Source organism: Podarcis gaigeae (assembly GCF_964106915.1).
Source record: "Podarcis gaigeae genome assembly, chromosome: 17".
NCBI classification, from domain to species: Eukaryota; Metazoa; Chordata; class Lepidosauria; order Squamata; family Lacertidae; genus Podarcis; species Podarcis gaigeae.
The window spans coordinates 6,894,100-6,913,142 of NC_139694.1; the positions used below are offsets into that span (position 1 = coordinate 6,894,100).

Consider the following 19,043-nt stretch of genomic DNA (forward strand, 5'->3'; position numbering starts at 1 on the left):
TTTCTCTTTAATTGGGTCCCAGTTACTCCATCCAGACCTTCCAAGTATCCCTATTTTCCAGGGACAGTCTTGGATTTACAGAAGCCGTCCCAATTTCTGATTTGATCCCAGAACGTCCCGCTTTTCCTTAGGACGTCCCTATTTTCATAGGAGAAATGTTGGGGCAACCCCTGAGCCAAGGAGAAAAGTATATCACCTTTAGAAGACATCTGAAGGCAGCCCTGTATAGCGAAGTTTTAAAAAAATGTTTAATGCTTTATTATGTTAAATGTTAAAGCTATGGTTTTCCCAGTCGTGATGTATGGAAGTGAGAGCTGGACCATAAAGAAGGCTGATCGCCGAAGAATTGATGCTTTTGAATTATGGTGCTGGAGGAGACTCTTGAGAGTCCCACGGACTGCAGGAAGATCAAACCTCTCCATTCTTAAGGAAATCAGCCCTGAGTGCTCACTGGAAGGACAGATCCTGAAGCTGAGGCTCCAAGACTTTGGCCACCTCATGAGAAGAGAAGACTCCCTGGAAAAGACCCTGATGTTGGGAAAGATGGAGGGCACAAGGAGAAGGGGACGACAGAGGACGAGATGGTTGGATAGTGTTTTCAAGGTTACCAGCATGAGTTTGTCCAAACTGCGGGAGGCAGTGGAAGACAGGAGTGCCTGGTGTGCTATGGTCCATGGGGTCACGAAGAGTCGGACACGACTAAACAACAACAACAACATGTTTCTAAATATGTTGGAAGCCACCCAGAGTGGTAGAGTCAGATTGGTGGGGTATAAATATTATTATTGCTGCTGCTGCTGGTGTTGAATAGGATGTCCCTATTTTCATGGAGAAATGTTGGGGGGTAAGTTTCATTTCTGGGAGCAACTCCTAAGCTCTCCTCTGCTGTTCAGATTCACTGTGACATCATCCCCTCAGCTTTTGTGACATCATCACTGCCCATCCAGCTGTTGCCTGGGGGTTCTTCATCACTGCCACAAAATCCCTTAACTGTTTGAGCATCTAACATGCAGCTTTGCAGAGGCCTGGAAAATCCCAACCAGCAGGACAGGAGGAGGGAGCACACAGATCTGCAAGATGCCAAATTCACAAAGCCGGCAGCTGAAAGGGAACAAGAAGGGCAGGAGCAAAAGAATCTGGGCTACTTGCAACCTTTGCCCTCCAAGCCTCCTCCAAGTGACCTCCTGCTTCAAATCAGCTTTGTTTGTTTAATCCCACTGGCAATTGCTGGTTCAGTGTAAATCGAATGTAACTTTTAGCTCATGAAAACTTTCCCCGCAAAGGTCACTGACTCTTTGTCTCCAAGAAGCCTTTAAACAGCGTCGACTGGCGTTGGGCTGAGCGCGGCTTTCAGTAGGGGATGAATGGCATGTTGACCTCCTCGATTCAAAGGTGAGCAGGGTTCATGTCTTTTCGTTCACAAACAGGGACCCATCTAACCTTTACATAATGCAATCTATGGCTCAGCATTTAATTGAATGTCTGAGGAACGCATCAATTTGGGCAGAGAGAAACAGTCCAGTTGATGCCATTATCAAGAGCAATTCAAGATAAGGAGGAGTACGGGGGGGGGGAACCTCGTGTAATTTGTTGAAAGGCACGGTAATTCACTTAAATCCTGACACCTTTGATAAAAGCTAATTTATGAAGAGGCAAACAGCAATCTGCTTGCAGGGCCTGGGATGGGGATCTTGCTGTTAATACAATCTGTCCTTCACAGACGGCCGGGGCTGGCTTTGGAAAGGGAGATTCGTCCTCCAAACTAGGCAGAGAAAGGGCTCGACCCTTTGGAAACTTTCCACCTGCCTTGCCCCACTCTCCAGTCTCAATTTGTATTTTATTATTTTATGCACTGTGGCTTGCTGTTGTTTTATTGATTGTAGTTTAGAAATTATTTATTGTAATTCTTAAGAGTGGATTTTTGTTTAATTTTTATATGCTGATATTTAATACTATTGTTGAATGTTGCTTTATTTGATGTAGGTTGCTAATTTTAAAATTATGTTTTATTATCACATTGTTGTATTGCATTAGATTGTTATAAGGTGTACATTCTTTGTTTCTTGAACTTGTAAACTGCCCTGGGTATTGTAAGATAGAAAGACGGTATACAAATTAAATGTGATGATGATGATGATGAAGAAGAAGGAAGTCCCACTGAGCAGGGATGGACTTTGGTAATATGGCGCCCTGAATGAGGACAAAATCCCCCTCCCAAATCTTTGAGTATCTTTATAAATACAGGTTTATAATTCTTATTCTTTTTTGGGCTATATTTTAGAAAAAGAGGTGCCATAACTCACCATGAAAGCCTCCCTTGTTCTCTTATAATGGCAATGGCGCCCAAGTGAGATGTCCCAGCACTGAGTTCCAGTGAGTTCCAGCTGAAAAAAGCCCTGATTATTATGATGATGCACCCTCTCAGCTCATGCAGGGGAACCATCCACACTGCCTTAAATTCGGCTCTAGCTGCTGAGGCCCCTGGATCTGTCAGTACAGGCCTGGCCAGTTCCCCAGAGTAGACTTAAGAAACAGCCTTTGCAGGCTGTCGTTTAACTCTGATCTCAGCTGTGGACACACCATACATTTACAGGACATTTAAAGCACACACACCTCTGTGTAGAATACTGGGAACTGTAAAAAGGTAAGAGTAAAGGACTCCTGGACAGCTACAGTAAGTCCAGACAAAGGCGACTATAGGGTTGCGGCGCTCATTTTGCTTTCAGGCTGAGTGAGCTGGTGTTTGTCCACAGACAGTTTTCCGGGTCATGTGGCCTATATGACTAAACTGCTTCTGATGCATAGGGACACTGTGACGGAAACCAGAGCACACAGAAACGCCGTTTACCTTCCCGCTGCAGCGGTACCTATTTATCTACTTTCACTGGTGTACTCTCGAACTGCTAGGTTGGCAGGAGCTGGAACAGAGCAACGGGAGCTCACCACATCATAGGGATTTGAACTGCCAACCTTCTGATAGGCAAGCCCAAGAGGCTCCGTGGTTTAGACCACAGCGCCACCCGCTGCCCCTCACAGAGCTACAACTCCCAGCACCCTTAACAAATTACAGTTCCCAAGATTCTTGCGGTGGGTGTGCTTCAGATGTTTGGCATGTATGCAGCTCTTAGTGTATTCCAGGTTTTCAGGCCTTTGACAAAAGACAAAAAAATGAAGGGATGCTTGAGAAACACACCCGACGGAAGCAGAAATGGAAGAAATGTGATGGCTTCATCACTAAGCAGCCTTCCCCAGCTTTGTACCCCCCAGGTGTTTTTGACTACAACTCCCATGATTCCCAACTATTGGCCCTGCCAACGGAGGCTGATGGGAACTGTAGAAACACCCAGAGGACAATAGGTTGGGAAGGCTGTATAAAGAGTGCTCAGTTGTGTTGCAGATTTGCAATAACTTAGATATTGTCAAATACAAATTGCTTCTGCTTGTTATTGGCACATTAGTACTGCATGTTAGAGGGTGCGGGTGGCGCTGTGGTCTAATTATAATTATAATAATTTATTACTTATACCCCGCCCATCTGGCTGGGCCTCCCCAGCCACTCTGGGCGGCTTCCATAAAAACCAAAAATACAGTAAAATATCACATGTTAAAAACTTCCCTGAACAGGGCTGCCTTAAGATGTCTTCTGAATGTCAGGTAGTTGTTTATCGCTTTGACATCTGCTGGAAGGGCGTTCCACAGGGCGGGTGCCACTACCGAGAAGGCCTTCTGCCTGGTTCCCTGTAGCTTTGCTTCTCGCAATGAGGGAACCACCAGAAGGCCCTCGGCACTGGATCTCAGTGTCCGGGCAGAACGATGGGGGTGGAGACGCTCCTTCAGGTATACTGGACCGAGGCCGTTTAGGGCTTTAAAGGTCAGCACCAACACTTTGAATTTTGCTTGGAAACGTACTGGGAGCCAATGTAGGTCTTTCAAGACCGGTGTTATATGGTCTCGGCGGCCGCCCCCAGTCACCAGTCTAGCTGCTGCATTCTGGATTAGTTGTAGTTTCCGAGTCACCTTCAAAGGTAGCCCCACATAGAGTTCATTGCAGTAGTCCAAGCGGGAGATAACCAGAGCATGCACCCCTCTGGTGAGGCAGTCTGCGGGCAGATAGGGTGTCAGCCTACGTACCAGATGGAGCTGGTAAACAGCTGCCCTGGACACAGATTTGACCTGTGCCTCCATGGACAGCTGTGAGTCCAAAATGACTCCCAAGCTGCGCACCTGGTCCTTCAGGGGCACAGTTACCCCATTCAGGACCAGGGAATCCTCCACACCTGCCCGCCTCCTGTCCCCCAAAAACAGTACTTCTGTCTTGTCAGGATTCAACCTCAATCTGTTAGCCGCCATCCATCCTCCAACCGCCTCCAGACACTCACACAGGACCTTCACCGCCTTCACTGGTTCTGATTTAAAAGAGAGGTAGAGCTGGCTGTCATCTGCATATTGATGAATACCCAGCCCAAACCTCCTGATGATCTCTCCCAGTGGCTGCATGTTGAAAAGCATGGGGGAGAGGACAGAACCCTGATGCACCCCACAAGTGAGAGCCCAGGGGTCTGAACACTCACCCCCCACCACCACTTTCTGAACACGGCCCAGGAGGAAGGAGCGGAACCACTGTATGACAGTGCCCCCAGCTCCCAGCCCCTCAAGACAGTCCAGAAGGATGTTATGGTCGATGGTATCAAACGCCGCTGAGAGATCCAGCAGAACTAGGAAACAGCTCTCACCTTTGTCCCTAGCCCGCCGGAGATCATCAACCAGTGCGACCAAGGCAGTTTCAGTCCCATTATGAGGCCTGAATCCTGACTGGAAGGGATCCAAATGGTCCGCTTCTTCCAGGCGTGCCTGGAGTTGTTCGGCAACCGCTCGCTCAATCACCTTGCCCAAGAATGGAAGATTTCAGACTGGGCGATAGTTGGCCATTGTGGCCGCATCTAAAGATGGTTTTTTAAGAAGCGGTTTAATAACTGCCTCTTTCAGCGGGTCTGGGAAGGCTCCCTCACAGAGGGAAGCATTCACCACCCACGAAGCCCATCACCCAGTCCTTCCCGGCTAGCTTTTATAAGCCAGGATGGGCAAGGATCCAGGAGACAGGTGGTTGGTTTCACTCGTCCAAGCAGCCTGTCCACATCCTCGGAGGTAACAGATTGGAATTGATCCCACTCAACTTGACTAGACAAAACTCTAGCACTCTCCCGCCCCGGCCCTGCTCCCACGGTGGAGTCTACTTCTTCCCGAATCTGAGTGATTTTATCTGCAAAAAACTTTGCAAAATCATTGCAGGTGAACATGTGGCCCGTACTGGGCCCCGATGTTGCAGGTGGTTCCGCTAAATTGTGAACCACCTGAAAATGTCTCCTGCTGCTGTTTTCTGCAGATGCAATAGAGGCGGTGAAGAAATTCTTCTTCACCGTCACTATCGCCACTTGGTAGGCTTGACGTTGAGCTCTAACCTGTGTCCGGTCAGATTCGGAATGAGTTATCCGCCACCGGCGCTCTAGCCGTCTCAACGATTGTTTCATTGCTCTCAGATCCATGGAAAACCACCGGGCTGTCCGGGCTCCATGCAATCGGAGAGGGCGCTTCAGAGCCAAATAGTCAATAGCCCTGGTTAACTCCACATTCCAGCGGACCGCCAGGGAATCAGCACTAAACCACTGAGCCTCTTGGGCTTGCCGATCGAAAGGTTGGCGGGTCAAATCCCCGTGACGGGGTGAGCTCCCGTTTCTCGGTCCCAGTTCCTGCCAACCTAGCAGTTCAAAAGCACACAAGTGCAAGTAGATAAATAGGTACCACTGCGACGGGAAGGTAAATGGCTCATCCATGAGTTCTGGCTTCTGTCATGGTGTTCTGTTGTACCAGAAGCAGTTTAGTCATGCTGGCCACATGACCCAGAAAGCTGTCTGTGGACAAGCGCCGGCTCCCTCGGCCTGAAAGCGAGATGAGCACCACAACCCCATAGTTGCCTTTGACTGGACTTAACCATCCAGGGGTCCTTTACCTTTTTACCTAGTGGTGTATCTTCCTTTAACAACATTGCTGCATGTGCTCAGTAGAGAGTCGGTGCATGGGTTACATCATCAGCCCGATATTGTCAAATGTTCACTGCTCCTAGAGTCAGGTGTCAAATCCTGGCAGCTATCATGTGTCAGCTGCAACTCCCCCCCCCCCCAAATGACTCAAACCTAATTTACACACACACACATCTTCCAAAGCTATTTTCGAAAGGAGAGAAGCAGTGCACATGCGCCTAACCCAGGGCTAGACAGTGTGGTGTCCATATATATATACATTCAGATGCTAACTGCTACCTATCTGATAATGCTCAGCGCTGACAGCTGCTGCATGCCAGCTGTCAGATAGTGTCAAATGACTGGGATTGCAGCATCTTTCTGTGTCGAATGCTGACAATGAACGGCGAATATGTGCACATCCAGATTGGGGCGGGGGAGGACAGTCGCAGGAGTTCAGGAAGCAAATTTGTTTCGGCTCCGTATGACAGCATCGCTCAGGCCTGACCCCCTCTTTCTCACTCCATTCCAGCTCTACTCAGGCCTCCCTACCTCCATCTCGCCATTGCCCATCACAGAGTCTTAGTTCTGGATGAAGGGCTCCATCGCACAGAGCTTATTTCAAGGTCTGAGCTTGCAGCCTGGGACCACGTGGTTACAATCCATGCAGCAACGTGTGGGGCGGTGGGGAGGATGAGCTTGGTTTGGAAGATAATAACCAGGGAGGCAGAGCTCCTTCCTCCTCTGAACTGTCTGCTCCATCCCTCCCTTCAAGCTCAGGGCAGGTAAATGAGAAAGCTCCATCAAAGTGAAGAATGAATGGGAAAGGGGGAGGGGCGCCATTTTGTCTTCTGTCTTTTAATCAAAGGCTTGGGAGATCTTACAGAAAGAAGGGAATGAAGCCTCTGGGCAATCTGATCAGATAAATGAGCAACTAACAACAAGCCAACATCGTTTAATTAGATCTGCAGCCAAGTCTGAGACAAAGACTTAAACTCAGATGAGCTCGTTCCCAACTGACTTTCAAAAATCCCCCGCATGCTAAGTATTCTGGGGAGGCGGAATCACTCCAGTAATTTTGTCCGGACACATTTGTATACAGTGGTACCTCGGGTTACATGCCCTTCAGGTTACATACGCTTCAGGTTATAGACTCCGCTATCCCAGAAATAGTGCTTCAGGTTAAGAACAGTTTCAGGTTAAGAACGGACCTCCGGAACGAATTAAGTACTTAACCTGAGGTACCACTGTACTGGAAAGGCTGCCAGGGAGGAAAATCCTCTGGATCTCAAAATGGTTAGAGTGGCATCATGACAGCTGGCTCCATCAGGATCTCAACCAAGGAAGGGCGAGTTTCCGATTCCTTGTAGATAAATTGGTTTGCTTTCGAGCTGGGAAGAGAGTTGGGAGGTAAATAAGACCAGGGTGGGGAAAGTGTGGCTCTCCAAACATGGCTGGACTCTCAACTGCCCATCATCCCATGCCAACAAGGCCAAAGGGATTGTGGGAGTTGGAGCCCAACTTCTGGAAGACCACAGGGTCCCCATTTCTGTGGTATAGGAGGTGATAGGGAATAAATCCAGACCAGTGTAACGATTAGTTGCATCAAGACAGATGCACCCTTTATTCAGGTTGTCAGGACTGTGTCCAGAGATGATGCAGACCTCAAGGGAGATCACTCTGCAGGACAGCCGGGGAAGAGGATTCTATGTTTAAGTTGGCAAGGGTTCAGACTCTTTAAAGAAGGGACCAGAATGCTTCCCTCAGCCACCACACCAGCCACTCAAGGGATCTTAATTTTCCAGGTAAGCTGTCAGAACACACAGCAAAGATCTTACCTGGAGGTCCAACAGCAATGCTGTTCATGGTTTCAAGGCAAGATTCTGCCTTTTATATTCTTGGCAGCTCTCAGCTATGGGTCTAAACAATCTTGGTCTCTAGACAGGGCCAGCCCAAGAAATTTTGGCACCTGTTGCGGACCCCAAAATGGCTCTAGGGAAGCAGGGATGAGGGGCGATCTACATCAGGAACAAGGAGGGAAGGATGATCAACATTGGTATCTGCTGCTGTCATGGATCCTGCCACCTGAGGCACTTGCCTCACCTTGCCTCATGGGTGGGCTGGCCCAGAAGCACCAGTGGTCACCTTTGGTGAGGACAAGGCAACTTCACATGGAGCTGTGATGTGTGCCGAGGGAGGCAACTAAGATGATCAAGGGTCTGGAAACCAAGTTTTATGAGGAATGGTTGAAGGAGCTGGATATGTTTAGCCTGGGAAAGAGAAGACTGAGAGGAGATATGATAGCCATCTTCAAATATCTCAAGGGCTGTCACATGGAAGATGGAGCTAGCTTGCTTTCTCCTGCTCTGGAAGATAGGACTTGAACCAACGGCTTGAACCAAGAACAGTTTCAGGTTAAGTATGGACCTCCGGAATTAAGTACTTAACCCGAGGTACCACTGTAGTTGCTTTTGAGGTGGTGGTGAGATTTTGGTGGTTTAGCACTAGCAAAGCCTGTCCCTGTCCCTGCCTCCTCCTTCCACCCTCTGGACCGCTCAACCTGCGTATTTGTAGGTAATCAAATATGACTTTTAAAATACTGTAGGTCTCCGATAATCTATTCCCACAAGGCACTTGACCTTGAAAACCTGCCCTGGAAATGTCTACTACTTGGGGGAAGCAGAGAACACAAACAACAAGAATAGTAACTGGCGATCTGCAGCAGCCTTTTAATGGCACTCCCAATCCCTTTACTTCCTAGGAAATCGGGCCATGATTTTGGATGCCAAGAAATATAGCCACTAAGAGTAAGCCTGCCTAACACGAATAGACAACCTCATATATATAGAATTAAAGCCAGCAACACAGCAGCCATTAGTCTTGGGGGAATGCACTGTAGCATGCCCAAATGCCCCAAGATCACCCATCATATCATTTGGCACATTGCTCAAAACACAGTGCAAAGAACAAGCAGGAGACAGCAGCTACTCGGGGAAATTTCTGTAGCCGTTTGACTTCTGCCTAAAAAATGCTCTCTTCTTTTCTGGTATTTTGAATCTCATTATGCAACCCAGGCTCGCCTCCGCAGATGGGCGTCCGAGGCAGATGGCTTTTCTCACGTGAGCAAGCTCCCCAAATCATTCAGGAATGCAGCAGAAATAGATGCCCAGCCATGCCAGTCTGGAATGAAGTAGAAAGTCTGGCATGATGGATGAGGCCGTACAGTTATACCTTGGCTTACAGATGCTTCAGGTTGCGTTTTTTCGGGTTACAGACTCGCCGAAACACGGAAGTACCGGAATGGGTTACTTCTGGGTTTTGGCGGTCACGCATGCACAGAAGTGCTAAATCGCAACCCGCGTGTGTGCAGACATGCTGCTGCGGGTTGCGAACACTGTGGGTTGTGAACGTGCATCCCGCATGGATCACATTCGCAACCCGAGCATCCGCTGTATTTGGAAGATGCTCTGCTGCCCAGGACATTTTGCTGCTCTAAGCAAAACTGAAAATGCTGCCCCACTGCGAGGAGGGCCACTGCAAAGGTGGTTTTAGGGGAGTTTAGGGACTCAGGTGGCGCTGTGGGTTAAACCACAGAGCCTAGGACTTGCCGATCAGAAGGTCAGCGGTTCGAATCCCTGAGACGGGGTGAGCTCCCATTGCTTGGTCCCAGCTCTTGCCAACCTAGCAATTCAAAAGCACGCCAAAGTGCAAGTAGATAAATAGGTACCACTCCGGCGGAAAGGTAAACGGCGTTTCTGTGTGTTGCTCTGGCTCGCCAGAAGCGGCTTAGTCATGCTGGCCACATGACCCGGAAGCTGTATGCCGGCTCCTTCGGCCCATAAAGCAAGATGAGCGCCGCAACCCCAGAGTTGGTCACGACTGGACCTAATGGTCAGGGGTCCCTTTACCTTTACCTGTAGGGGATTTTTAGGGGAGTTTGACCAGTTTCCTCACAGCCGGCACTGAGAAGGGCCACAACAGCCATGCTCTTCCTGGACCATCAGAGGAATCAGAAGATGGGAGAGGGCTGCTGTTGCACTCAGGTCCTCCTTGTGGGATTTCCCTAGGCATCAGATGGTGGGAATTGGATGCCATTGCCTGACCCAGCACAGTAATTCTTGTGTTCTTATAAGGCGTCATTTTCAAGGGGTTGAGTGGATGGAGAAGTGTCAGCACTGAGAGATGCACACACACATGTGTTGAGGAACAGGACCAATAAACTTGTAGGCTCCTCCAGACACCCATATTCAGCATTCATCCTGATTTGCTTGTGCCAAGCTTACATGCTGGTTAAACTATGTCAGGTCTCTATGGATGTCCAGGACCATGCTGTGGAGGCCTACACTGAGACGGATTGGTAGGAGCCATCCCCTCCCCCTGCTCCAGCTCCTGAATCTTCCCAGGAGTAGGAGGACAGTATAGATTTGGAACAGTGGTTTGCAGAGGGGCATAGTTCCAAAGGCAGAAGCTGGGAAATACTGGACGGGGAACAGCTAGGAGAAGAAGCACTGTAAGAGAGAGGGTTAAACAGATTCACAGTCTCTGGACAGCATCCAACCCCCTTCTCCAAAGTCAGAGAGAGCTCAGAAAGTGTCAGAACAGAAAGCACAGAGGGTACAAGCTCAGATTACAAGAGTGACGTAGATTAATAGGGACAGTGGGGGGAGTATCCCTTAATTGGGAGCACCGCCATTTCTAGGAGATGGGTTCTTTGTTCTCTCATTGTGGTTATTAAAGATTCTAACTGGTAAGGCGTTGCTTTCGTTTGATCTCTTATCGACTGCCATGGGGGGGGGGCACCAATTCCCCGAAGCCTGACAATGGAGCATTTGATCTGATATGCTTATAGGTCAATGAGTATTCATACTGCATTCAGGAGGTGTTTTAAAAAAACATATTTCCCCATTAATCATTCATTCATTCATCCCACACTTTTTGATGCATTTCCCATCACTTTCCCGACTGCAAAATGTCTTCTTTGTGTTTTTACAGTGGATTTGTTGCACTGTGGCAAGAAGAACACTTGAATTGTTCAGACTTGGAGTTCTGGTCTGCAGTCAAATCGCTCTTACAGAATAGCGACAGTCCGGAGATACCTTTGAGATACAGACCCCGCTGTTCAGATCCGTCTGCACCCAAGGGAGGCCGCATCGTTCTTCCTCCTTTCCTGTGCTTTTTCCCACCCGCTCCCACCCGTGTTGTGCGTTGCAAAATGTCCTGTCCGCTGCACGGCGGTGCCTGTCGCACACTTAAAAAGGAAATTTCGCTGATGCAGCAGGTTCCACCAAAAGCTCCCTCCCTCCCTTGCTCCCTCTTTCTTTCTTCCTCACTCTCATCAAAATAATTAAACAGTTTCAAGCTTTGCCAAGTTTCTTTTCTTTTCTTGCTTAAGACCCGAGTGCTTATTGATTTCTTTCCGGGCTATCGTATCTTCCAACTCTGCCAACAAACCGGCAGGATCTTTCAGTAAATCTGCTTACATTTCAGTGGTGGTGTTTACTTATTGGATTATTTAAGATGCATTTATTTATGAAGAAGAGCTTTAGGAGGAATGGACGTGTGGGGAGGGGGTGGCTACCTTCCTGCCCTTTCTACTCTAAATGCCTTCTGGCTAAAAATTGCTGGTATGGAAGTTCAAGAGCAGAAACCTAGCTTTCAGAGACAGATTCCCTCGCGGATAACCAGGAGAATGTAGGGTTTGTTTATTTGTTATATTCCAGGGTGGGCGGGGGAATAGAATATGCCATTACCCGCTGCTCCTACATTAAAAGTAAAAGCTAGTAATGAGAATTCAGGCAAAGGCGTCAGCTGAATGGTGGCAGGGTTACCAATTAACACATGTTTTCTTGAACTGACCAGTAAAACCAGTTATCGCAGGTGACCAGCAAACTCCAGAGTCTGCCAATCACTTCCACTCGTAATCTACCATGTTTCATTCTAGTTCTTCCTCTGGCATGCCTGGTTGACCTCATAGCCTTGCTCTGGGTATCAGTACGTTTGAAAATTAGCCTCAACAACCCATTTGAGAACTCCTGATTTTCACTAAAAACGTCCTATGCAAACCTAAACAGGGTTGCGTGTTGAGTTCCACAGTGCCACCCCCCAAAAATTCACACATCACACGTTAATTTTTGTTTAAGGTTTTTGGCTTATTTTTGGCCACAACTTTATTAAAATACAGAAAATGTGAGTGGTTGCTTAGGCATTGGTTATGACTATCTGTCCTTGCCCCCCAAGGACAGAGCTGGCACTTCCGGGCACCTCGGAAGCCAGCGTGGGAAACAAGTATTGGGAGAGAAATGAGGCTGGGAACCAGTCCAACACCGCTCACCCTCATGTTCCGGTGGGGCTTGCACGGCCCAAGCCCGGCACCACGGACAAGGACGAAAGAATGGCAAGCCCCTGGATTCCTTTAACGGAATTCCCATTCGCATCATTTGGAGGGATAGGCACCTTACCCCTCCAAGCACCAATTTAACCAATGCCTAACCGCCAACCTTACAAGTTGTGACGATTTGCTACGCAGTAGGCAAAAACCAAATGGCAACAGCCAATCAGCCAAATGGCAAAATTCCTACCAGGCCCCCGCTCAAAGGCGAACGACCCCATGACAGGCATAGCAAGGTCAAATGAACCCAAGAACCACCCTATAAAAGGGAGGGGGGCGGGTGATCCGATGCAAAACGGCCAAGAGGACGTCCTCTCGTCTATCTCCTCTATTTATAGACTCTTACCCCTCCTCCGAATTGGCAACACTCAAAAATCCCCAGCAACCCAGTTAACCCTTTACAGGCTTGGGTTCTCACCAAATTTGCCTAGTCATGATGGTGGCCTGTTCCCCAACCGCAACACGTGCTCTCTGCTAGTGAGAACACGCTATGTGGATTTTTGTAGAGTCATTAGTCCTCCATTTTGGTACAACCAGACTCCATATTTGGTATGGAGACCACTGTAAGCAGTTGAAAACACTAGCAGAATTGCGATAACACTTCTAATGGAACCAGAACTATGGAGTTATAAAGAAATATAGATTACTGGAAAAGATGCAGTAAAAAAAGTTTAACAACAGTACCCATGGAAGAAAAGGTGGGAAGTCCAGAGATTCAGAGGAATCTTTTAATTGTGAATGTGTGATGCGGTATTACTGTAATTTTAGATTTGTAAAACCAAATAAAAAATATCTCAAAAAAGAAACTGCTATCGTGAGTATGGAGGAATGTCTGCTACACTGCCCCAGATGCACTCATCAAACCGCATCTTTTCTACATTGCATTTAGTTGGACAATTGAAAACACAACACAGCAGTGGCGTAGCATGGGTTGTCAGCACCTGGGGCAAGACAAGTAATTTGCACCCCCTAACCCGTGGATTTGCGCACCCTAACCCTAACCCCCAGATGTTGCGCCTGGTGCGGCCGGCCCCCCCTGCACCCCCCACGCTACGCCACTGCAACACAGGCCCCCTGCTCATCAGCTTCTTTCAGGGCTGTTCTATTGCAATGGAGGTGATGGTATGAGCTTTTCCCCTCATCGGACTCTGAACTGCTACCTCCCTCAAACCCCTGTTATAAATTTATACAGTGGTACCTTGGGTTAAGAACTTAATTTGTTCTGGAGGTCCGTTCTTAACCTGAAACTGTTCTTAACCTGAGGTACCACTTTAGCTAATGGGGCCTCCTGATGCTGCCACGTGATTTCTGTTCTCATCTTGAAGTAAAGTTCTTAACCTGAGGTACTATTTCTAGGTTAGCGGGGTCTGTTACCTGTAGCATCTGTAACTGAAGTGTCTGTAACCCAGGGTACCACTGTACTGTTTCCCTCTTCCTCCTCCCTGGAAGGGTCAGGATGGGGAGGCGGTCTCCACCACTCCTCCCTGGCCCAGTCCCTGAAAGATTGTGTGCTTCACACACTTAAGTTTCCCCACATGAGTGCATATCCGCAAGCATTTGGATCAAAACTTCTCTCACTGATAAAGTATTATGTAAACTGGCACTAACCGAACCCCTTGAATATGATTGCATTGTAGAACTTACCTCGCAAAAGTACAAAGAGCAGCAAACAGAGTCCAGGGAACTAAATTCTCCAGGGAAAGGGGTGATTTATCTGACCTTTGCTTCAAGCCCCTGATCTTTTTGTGGAGTCTGTGAAATGAAGAAGTGACCTTGGCTGCTGTTCTGCTGAAGGAAAGATCTTGTATTGAGTGACAGCTTCATTAAACGAGTTAAAGGAGCAGGAGGAGAGGTGAAGAGAACGCAATGGCTGAAGCGGAGACTCTCTCTTTCTGCACAGTTTGCTGCCCATAGGCAATGATGGAATTGCCCCTTCCTTCCATCAACAGCTCTTTTTTATGGCCCAAACATATCTATGATGGCATCTCATATCTGTGATGGCATCTGACAATCAGACCGAGTCAGCCTCCGCCATTCCAATTTCCTTGCAAGATTTGCTCTATAACTTAGTGGACAGAAAGCTGGGATAGAAATGTCCAATCTGTGTATGACAACAAATAATAGTCCTTGTTATGTACTGAGTTGAATAGGATCCAAAATGCAGCAGTCTGATTGGTCCTAGAACAATAGGGTCCAGAATGCAGCAGTCTGATTGGTCCTAGAACAACGCAGCAGTATGATTGGTCTGCAGGACCCACCCAATCCAGCTCCAGATGGAAGTGAATCCACAACCTGATTGGCCTACAGGAGACTTCCGGAATTAGCCAATCACGTGCAGCCCATTGTGTAAATAATGTATATAAAGCAGATACTTTGAGGGGACTTTCATTCCTCTTCACCACTATGAGCTGAATAAAGAGCATGAGATCCACTCTTGACTGAGTATATTTCAGTCCTTGTATTGTTAAAAAAGTTGTAATAAAACATGAAATTGAGGCAAAGGTCCAAGAAACTGTGGCTATGTTTGAATAACACCCTAAACCTTTTTTCAACCTTTTTGAGTCCACGGCTCCCTTGACCAACCACATTTTTTTCTGTGGCACCCCTGTGGGGCTCAGGAGCCCATTTATGTCACCCCTTGCCTGCAGAGCTGGCGGCATCCCACCCTTTTTCGAACACCCTCCCTTGTGGAGTGTTCCCTCAGCCTCCTCTTTTCTCCTTCTGGTCCTGCCCCACCCCCGCCCCAAAGAGAGGTGCCTCCTCACAGTGCCCCAAGGCGCCTGGGACTTGTCTGCCCATTCCCAACAGCAAGGGCAGATGGACTCGCTGGCTGGGCTCCCTCACCCACTTGCCTGCTTACTCTGATGCTGTCTCAGTTCCTGACAACCAGCACCCCCTGGCCAGCGCCTGAGGCACCATTCACCTGCGTAGCTTGTAGCCAGGGCTGCTGCAACAAACAGCTGTGTGAGCCTTTGGGAGGCAGAGACATGAGAGGGCATCAGAGGAGGGAGGGAAGAGGGACAGAGTTGCCTGGCACCCTGACCATCATTCAGGGCACCCCAGGGTGCCACGGCACACTGGTTGAAAACCACTGACCTAAACCATGATTTAGTGTGATGTGAATGAGCTGGAACAAGTCGAAATGAGTGTCTCCTTCTCCTGCGCAGCTGGGACCAATGTTTACTTTTATTCTCAATTAATATTGACATCGTTGTGAGTAAACCAAGAATTGTGTTTTTTTATTTTATTTTATCATCATCATCAGTGCTTTTTTCTGGGGGTATGCAGGGGTACGCATACCTCTAAACAGTTTGTGAATCTTTGTACTTCTGTCCATTTTCTGTACAGTAGACCCTCGGGTTACTGGGACACAGGTGGCGCTGTGGGTTAAACCACAGAGCCTAGGACTTGCCGATCAGAAGGTCAGCGGTTCGAATCCCCGTGACGGGGTGAGCTCCCGTTGCTCGGTCCCTGCTCCTGCCAACCTAGGAGTTCAAAAGCACGTCAAAGTGCAAGTAGATAAATGGGTACCGCTTCAGCGGGAAGGTAAACGGCATTTCCATGCGCTGCTCTGCTTCGCCAGAAGCGGCTTAGTCATGCTGGCCACATGACCTGGAAGCTGTACGCCGGCTCCCTCGGCCAGTAAAGCGAGATGAACACTGCAACCCCAGAGTCGGTCACAACTGGACCTAATGGTCAGGGGTCCCTTTACCTTTACCTTTAGACCCTTGGGTTATGTTACTCTCGAGTAACATAAACTTTGGGTTGTGAAAGTGGCAAACCCGGAAGTATTTTTCCAGGTTTCACTGCTCGCGCATGCGCAGAAGCGTTCTATCACACTGTGCACACAGAAGTGGCGCCTCTGGATATGGATTTTTCGGTGTGCACACGGACCCCCGGAATGAATTAAATTCGTATCCAGAGGGACCACTGTATTTATTTTTTCCAATTTGAATTATAAAATGGTGATTTTCTTGAGTCAAGAAAACATTTTTTTAGAAAAAAGCAATGGTTGTTGTTATTTCCGTATAGTTAAAGCCATGGTTTTCCCAGTAGTGATGTATGGAAGTGAGAGCTGGACCATAAAGAAGGCTGATCGCTGAAGAATTGATGCTTTTGAATTATGGTGCTGGAGGAGACTCTTGAGAGTCCCATGGACTGCAAGAAGATCAAACCTATCCATTATTAAGGAAATCAGCCCTGAGTGCTCACGGGAAGGACAGATCCTGAAGCTGAGGCTCCAATACTTTGGCCACCTCATGAGAAGAGAAGACTCCCTGGAAAAGACCCTGATGTTGGGAAAGATGGGGGGCACAAGGAGAAGGAGATGACAGAGGACGAGATGGTTGGATACTGTTCTTGAAGCTACCAGCATGAGTTTGACCAAACTGCGGGAGGCAGTGGAAGACAGGAGTGCCTGGTGTGCTCTGGTCCAGGGGGTCACGAAGAGTTGGACACGACTAAACGACTAACGACTAAACAACAACAACAACCATTTTGGGATAAAACTCAAGACTAATCTTGAAGAACAAATCCCGTACCATCTGACAAAACAACACTTTAAATTTACATGCCATTCGGGATTCAGTGTGACTAAAATGCATTGGATATTTGGTTTTTACATGGGGGTGGGAGCCAACGTTTGAGCACCAACATTCTTCCAATTGCATGCTTTTAGATACTGCATGTCTTAACCAAACTTTTAGAGCATGCTATTATGCATATTTTGATGAATAAAACATAATCCTAGCCAGAAAGAATTGGAGTCAGAGTGCCAAAATCCAGGGGAGCAGCCTGCCGCCGATGTAGCTTCACCCTTTTTCAAATTCCTCTCTCAAGCAATTGGGCTGGCAGTTTGGCGCTCTGCCAAAGATGTCTGAGGCGGGAGAAGAGTAGTGCCTCTGGCATGGTCTGATGGGCTGGTCGCCGCTAATTGGAGAACCTGGGTTTTCCTTAATATGGGAGGTAATTCTCTAGCTTGCAGTAGCTCTTCTTCTTCTTTGGCAATCACTCATAGCTGAGTAAGATTGTCTTCCATGAACACGGTTTTAACAGTGAGTCCGTAAGTGATTGTGGAGGCCAATTCTGGATCCACATGTTCTTCCACAGTAGAGACATCATAGGTTTCCGGGTGGGAGTTGACCACAGCGTGGATTTGCCAAGCATGCCTTCCTCTTAGCACATTTCTCCCTTTCATTCTGAGTTCGAGCGTCTTCAAAGTCCATGACACCTTTGGTAAAGGCTGTTCTCCAACTGGAATGTTCACAGGCCTGTGTTTCCCAGTTGTCAGTGTTTATACCACATTTTTTTTAGATTTGCCTTGAGTCTTTTAACCTCTTTTGTTTACCGCCAGCATTATGCTTTCCATTTTTAAGTTTGGAATAGAGTAGTTGCTTTGGGAGACGATAATCAGGCATCTGCAGTGCCAGATTTATGTATAGGCTAAGTAGGCTGAAGCCTAGGGCCTCTAAATCTAGGGGGCCTCACCAGCCCTCCTTCTCCCCAGTGCCACAGTCTCCCCTCTCCCAAAATTGTACAGGTTAAGGAGAGGGAGGGAGATTTTAGCTGATAGACCAGAGACCGTTTCTTTGGGCGCCTCTATTGCCTGTCTCTGAGAAATGGGTGTCTGACAGAAAACAATTATGGTTTCACATTTCCTTAAAAGTAGAAGGGCTGCATTTTGAGCACATTTCAAGCGGCAAAATACCTGCCTGGATTATTGTCTTCACGAGGGGAAAATCTTGCTCCTACACCATTGCTGTGAGGATCATTCGGAAGCTGAGTTGAACATCAATCCGTGCCTAATGAGTTTTCAAGTTTCAGATCCTTTTTATTTCCATGATGAAAAGGCAAAGTGTTTTTCATGTCCATCTTATTGAACAGAGAAACGAGGCTCCTTGATCATTATCTGTGTTCCAGATAGAGGTGCCTTGATACAGAGGAGATGGAAAGGGGAAAGCTCTTTCGTTCATTTTTTTTTTTTTAAAAAAAAGGCCATTCCTCTTAGTTATATGCTTTCAGAAACCACTTCTCCAAGGACAAAGCTTTTAAGTTGTAAGGCGTGTCCCTTTGCAAAGTCAATGTAATTGGGCTAATTGCATCTTGCAATTGATGATAAAAGAGACTTCTGATGGGGACTGTGTGGGATCTATTGAGAACGCAGGGAGCAATGGGTTCATTGGTCCCAAATACACACACCCATGCAAACATATGTAAACTTTGGGAATGCTAAGTGAAAAAGGCTTCGGAAGTAAACTCTGAAGAAAAATCTGTACCCAGTTCCTTGTGGGACATCATCGGGAGAAGAAGAAGAAGAAGAAGAAGAAGAAGAAGAAGAAGAAGAAGAAGAGGAGGAGGAGGAGGAGGAGGAGGAGGAGGAGGAGGAGGAAGAGGAGTTTGGATTTGATATCCCACTTTATCACTACCTGAAGGAGTCTCAAAGCGGCTAACTTCTCCTTTCCCTTCCTCCCCCACAACAAACACTCTGTGAGGTGAGTGGGGCTGAGAGACTTCAAAGAAGTGGGACTAGCCCAAGGTCACCCAGCAGCTGCATGTGGAGGAGCGGAGACGCGAACTCGGTTCCCCAGATTACGAATCTAACGCTCTTAACCACTACACCACACTGGCTCTCAGTGGCT

General features: G+C 47.8%; 2 long non-coding RNA genes across 2 annotated transcripts in view; one reads left to right on the top strand and one right to left on the bottom strand.

The window, feature by feature from the left end:
- The window catches only part of LOC310835366, a 32,717-nt gene that overhangs the window by 7,457 nt on the left and 6,217 nt on the right, over window positions 1–19,043 (bottom strand). The window contains exon 2 of the long non-coding RNA XR_014559603.1: window positions 14,050–14,157. This is a non-coding gene — a long non-coding RNA (uncharacterized lncRNA). The remainder of the gene's footprint in view (window positions 1–14,049; window positions 14,158–19,043) is intronic.
- On the top strand, window positions 992–11,380 carry LOC310835297. The gene is made up of 2 exons (XR_014559521.1): window positions 992–1,392; window positions 11,010–11,380. It is a non-coding gene; the product is annotated as an uncharacterized lncRNA (long non-coding RNA).